The sequence below is a fragment of the Frankliniella occidentalis genome, unplaced genomic scaffold (assembly GCF_000697945.3).
Source record: "Frankliniella occidentalis isolate FOCC.00 unplaced genomic scaffold, Focc_3.1 Scaffold375, whole genome shotgun sequence".
NCBI lineage: Eukaryota > Metazoa > Arthropoda > Insecta > Thysanoptera > Thripidae > Frankliniella > Frankliniella occidentalis.
In genome coordinates, this window is record NW_026267498.1 from 144,979 (window position 1) to 150,237 (window position 5,259).

The 5,259-nt window shown below is 57.3% G+C and overlaps 1 protein-coding gene across 2 annotated transcripts in view; it reads left to right on the forward strand.

Moving 5' to 3' along the window:
• LOC113206997 (heterogeneous nuclear ribonucleoprotein C-like) overlaps window positions 1–5,259 on the forward strand; it is a 63,206-nt gene that overhangs the window by 10,892 nt on the left and 47,055 nt on the right. The window contains exon 1 of one of the 2 annotated variants that reach the window (XM_026423325.2): window positions 3,180–3,520. The exons of the other annotated variant lie outside the window; for it this stretch is intronic. The gene's annotated coding sequence lies outside the window, so the exon portion shown is untranslated. Of the gene's footprint in view, window positions 1–3,179; window positions 3,521–5,259 lie in introns of those variants that run through there. 2 annotated transcript variants of the gene reach the window in all.

A 5,259-nucleotide genomic window follows, 5' to 3' on the forward strand; every position in this document is an offset into this window, starting at 1 on the left:
TATTTTTCCCCTTTCCTCTCGCGGTCACACCTCAGCCTCCCTGCTGCTTCCTGCCTGCCGTTGTTGTTGCTGCTGACGCTCAAATCACGGATCCCGTTCCACATTTTCCAGCTCATGAATTTCTGATGCCGTCCCTAGCCGCCTCGCGCCGCGCAGGGCCGGGCCGGGCGAGGCGTCCCTTGGCTTTGTCGCGCATTTTCTCTCCTTTTTCTGTGCCCCCTCCCCTCGGCGCGACGCTTTACACCGCGGGTAATCTAATCATTACCAGCCACGACTGCCGGCCCGCTGGAGGATGCCGAGCGCCAAAGGGGGATCGACTGCTGCTGAAATTGGCGAACAAGTAGGATTACCATTTACCCCGGATTACCTCCTGCCAGGCCAGATAACCTCGGATTACTTATTGGAACACACTATAGATTCCAAATTCTATATTTCTCCCCGGGAATTATATTCGTATTTCCTTGCGATACTTTCCCCGATTTTCCTATGGGCTTGGTTACCGCTGTGAGGTTACCCTTGCGGATTACCTTCTAGATTTCCCTCACCCAACAACCTCTTTGCCGCTTTCTGTCCAGCGTATCTGCCCGAGTCGATTTTCTTTGTGACCGCGTGTCGTATTTCCGTCCTCGTTCGCACTCACCGTTAGACTGGAGAGAGAGAGAGAAAGTGTGTCCGATGGAACGCTCTTCTGAATCAGTTCGCCCAGCCAGCTCCTCCGTTACCACCGTGAGCTTCATCATCACCGACGAGACCCATACCGCCAGCATTGCGCGGCGGCCGATGTCCGAGACCAATGCCGGATGCTTTGGTGTTTTGCTTTTGCTTTGGTCTCGCGGATCAGCAGACGCTGCCGCTGCCGGCGGTGTATGGCGGTGGCGAGGGGTTGTCTGGGGGTGGGGGTGGGGGCGGGGGGCGTATCACATCCCAAGTTATTTAGACACGCGCGCGTGCACTCGGTCTGCACGGCCGCCGCCGCGGAGTCGCTTTTATTCGAACCCATAAGGCAGAATAAGCAGGAGAGGAAAGGGAGACCGTCTGGCGCAACGGGGTGCAACGAGATGGGGTTCCCGCTTTTTATCATATACTTTTACCTCGATGATAATAATAAGAATCATGATAATGTTATGTACTTCCCTGACGCCGGTTTATATTTTTTTCCTACCGTGTCTATCCTTTCCTCCCCCCGCCCTCCACGCACCACACCCTCCTCTCTCGCTTTCTCCCTTGTATATCTCCCCGCCGACGACTGCTAGAGCAGCTCGGGTCCAGATGGCCGCCACGCTACGCTACGCCACCGAACGTTGCCTGCTGCGAATAACGCCGTCTCACCGTAAAGGAGCAGATTGAGGGAGAGAGAAAGAGGTATAGATGAAGAGAAAGGAGAGAACGAGCGAGAGAGAGAGAGAGACAGAGAAAGAGAAAGAGAGGGAAAGAGTAAGAGGGCGGAGAGGGGTAATTCATTGACTATTAAAAGACACGGCGTTCCGTTTTATCCGGCAGGTGGGGCGCTGACGCGCTCCGGGTGCGGGGACCGTTTGGGAAGGGGGGGAGGGGATCGGATGGGTGAAGTAGAGAGGCGTAATATCCGCGAGCGCCTCTCCCGGTCGTACTCACTCAGTATTCGAAACCTCGTCTGCCGCTCCTCGACTTACTCTCCTATTTGTTACTACCGCCCCTCCCCCAATTCCCTCGCACCCTCCCCCCCCAAAGCGAACCATTTCTCTATCTCCCCTACGAACTACCCTGCTTCTTTCGTCTCCTCCCCCTCCTCCACTCCTCACGGAGGACAAACAAGCAGCGGCAGCAGCGGCAGTCCCGTCCGGGTGTGATAGTGCTAATGGGATAACGCCCGGGCATAACTCGCGGGTACACAGACCAGCACCGGCAGCAGCGGCGGTGGCAGCAGCAGCAGCAGCAGTGGTGGCAGCAGCAGCAGCATTGGTGGCAGCAGCAGCAGAAGTGGTGGCAGTAGCAGCAGCAGCGGCAGTAGCGGCAGAAGCAGTGGCAGCAGTAACAGCAGCAGCAGCGGTAGCAGCAGCAGCAGCAGCCCCTCACGTACCTCGCTGCGTGTTTGCTCGCTGCGCTGCTGTAATTATAGCGACTCCCAGGTAGAGCGGGACCAGGCCGCTGCCGCTGCTTCTGCTCGCCTATTTTCCCCGGCCTGATTTGATTTCGCGCCGTTATCCTCTTCCGCTGCCGCCGCCGCCGCTGCTGTGCTCTTCCCTAGACCACTGCGGGTCGTTTGTTTTTTTTTTCCCTTGTTTTCAGCCGCGGCGGCGCGGGTTCGGGTCGGCCGTAGGGAATGTAGGGCGCTGCTCCGGTCTCATCAGATAAGCCGGGAGCCCCACGGTGCCCCCGCGCTGCTCCTTGTTTGTAAGGGCGTCAGCTCCGCCCCGCCCCGCCCCGTGCCGCCCGGCGCCGCCACACCCCGCCTCGCCCTCTGCGGAATTGGAAAGGAAAGGGAGGAGGCCACGCGCAGGTTCTGCACCCGGCTTGCCCAACAACACAGACTGAATCCAGTCCACTCCCTAAAGGTGGTATTCAGGGAGTAAGAGTTAGTACGCGCGAGTCGGTGCAAGTAACGTGCGAGTTGGTGCGAGTATAGAGCGATGCATGGCAATTCACACACGGCGAACAAATGCGGGAAGACGCCCGCCAGTTTGTGGTCGAATCTCAAGGGACCGTCCGCGTTTTTGTCGTTTCCAATTCGTCAAATCACTGGAGCTCGGCGCCTGCGAGACTCGGGGTAGGCCGGCCCGTAGTACACGTGTGCACCGCAGACAAGGTATTGCCTACCCGTCAGGCGCTATGAGAGCTAAGTTTCATCATAAGGCTGCCCTTGTCAGTTAGTTTTGTCTCGGCGAATGACTGACTAAATATTTCACATACAATCAGACTAAAGAATGTCCCGGGTATAGGTGGATGTGGGGTGTTTGTTAATAGTGTCATGTTATTTTTTTCTTCCGCTTTGTATCGATGATCCCGGCTGCAATAGAGAAGATTCGGGTGGCCGACGGCGGCTCGTCGTGTGGCGAGCAGCGCGGCGGCGGCCGGTGGTGGCGGCGTGTTTGTGCCTCGTCCTGCAGCCCCCCTCCCTCCCCTGCCGGCGGGGTGGGGCGGGGGGTGCGGCGGCGCGCCACTGCGACGCCCGCCCCGCCCCGCGCTCAGTCAGTCAGTCGCGCTCGAGCCGCCCGCCTGGTCGGACCGCCCCGTCACACGCCCCGTCACACGCCCCGCACACCGCACACTCAGCGCGCGCCCCGTGCTCTTGCGAGCTCCGCGTCGTCGTGACGACCTCTCCCCGCGCGACAACGTTCCCAGCGTGACAATAACCCGCTCGCACACCGGACGCACTACCACCACCTGCGTGCGTGCATCCCCGCAGCTGCCGCAGCTGGCGCCCAGGTGCCCAGGTGCAGCCGCCAACACGCGGCACGCAACGCACGGCCAGCCCCGCGCAACAAGTCGTCGTGCAGCCGGCCACGTGCGGAGCGTCGCTCTGTCGTCGAGCACCTTGGAGGTAGGCAAGCCGTGGGAATTATTCTTTGTCAGTATACAACTCACGTTTTAACGTTGAAAAAATACGTTGTCATCGACGACAGTCGACAGTCTTCTCTTACTTACCAACTCGCGCGTACTTTGAGTTGAGCAAAGAGATAACCGTACATCGCAGAATGCAAGGAATTTGAATTATTATTTTCCTCCCAAGTCGGTTTTTTAAACTGGTCCAAGTTTCGCAAAAGAGTGCTGCACTGTGTGTGTGCTGTTATCAAAGTGTGCAGTTCTACCACTCTGTGCCTTCATTTCTGCGACCTAGAGTTCCCGCCTTGGTATGCCTCTTCGAGGGGGTATCAACTCAGGTAATAGTCGGGACAGTCGTTCGGTAATAGTTTTGGCAATATAGGTAATGGTCAAGTAATGAGTAATAGTCGCCAAAATGAGGTTTTTGGGTTGAAACTTGGTTTTTGTGGAGAATGTGTGATTTTCGGAAGCGGCAAATATGCAGGCCAAATAGGGCGTTAGTATATCTCCTAAATTCTGTCCAGTTGTAACAGTCTCTCCCATCAATTATTTCTCTTTTCAGTGATAGTAATGATAGTGCGATGATGCAACAAACTTAAAACACAATAATGATAAAGAGTCTTAATTTTGACCTCCCTCTTCCAGGGAGACATTAGTGATGCAATTGGTCACGTAATAATCTAACGTCAAAAATTCAAATGTGATGCTAATATTTTACTCCTCTAATAGTCGTGTGAAAGGTGCGTAATGTTTGTGTAATACAGGTAATAGAAAGGTAATAAAGGTAATAGGGAGTAGTCGGACCACGATTTTTGAGATTGGATACCCCCTCGGCCTCTTACTGGTTGCCGATGTTTGGATGCAACGAGACCCCCATGTGAATAAGAACACCTAGCCGCAAGTCTGCTTTCGTAGAAGTCTCAACGCTCCGACCGGCGAGAATGGAAACTATTTTAACTGTGTGTAACTACCAGGAGTATCCAAAAAACGGAGAGGTCGTCATACAATTTGAAGGATCTCCGGCCGTGTCAAACACGGTTGGCGTGACACACTAGTGATCATAGTGAAACCATAACTCGCCTCGCATTTAAAAGATAACGCCCATCAAATTCGGCGCCGTGGCGCACTGTGCCTGCACACGACGCGGCCGCGCGCCGTCCTGCGCAGAGGGCAGGAGGGCGGCTCGACCCCGCTGATGTCGCGATCAGCCCCGTGGGAATGCATTCCTGCGCGTCTAGCCGGGAGTAGCCGCCGCCGGGAGCTGCAGGGCTCATTTGGACTTGTGCCCGCCGCGCGGGGCGCGCCGGGGTTAAGAGCCCGTTGTACATCACGGCAGTGCGCGGCCGGGCCGCAGCAAGGGGCACCGGCAGCCGTAAAATGTAAGTCGGTGACGCGAGCAGCCATTGAGGTGCGCCCGCCCGGCCCGGGGGGCCAGGCCAGGCCGGCCAACGCCGTCGTCAGAGTGCTGCTGCTGTGAGAGAGGTTTCCTCTCCGCCACCGCCGCCGTCGCCGGGCCGAGCACGAGCTCCCCGACGTGTGGAGGGCGGCCGCAGGTGCGCCGTCGCGGCGCGCGTAACGAAATGCATTGGCATCGGCCCGGCGCTGTGTCCACCTCGTCCATCACCCGCACGATCCTCTAGCCGTCAATACCGCGGCCCCTCAGCCGCCCGTCAGCTTTACGGTCGCCGAGCGCCCTCACTGTGTGTGTGTGTGTGTCGCGGCCCGCCCGCCCTCCCC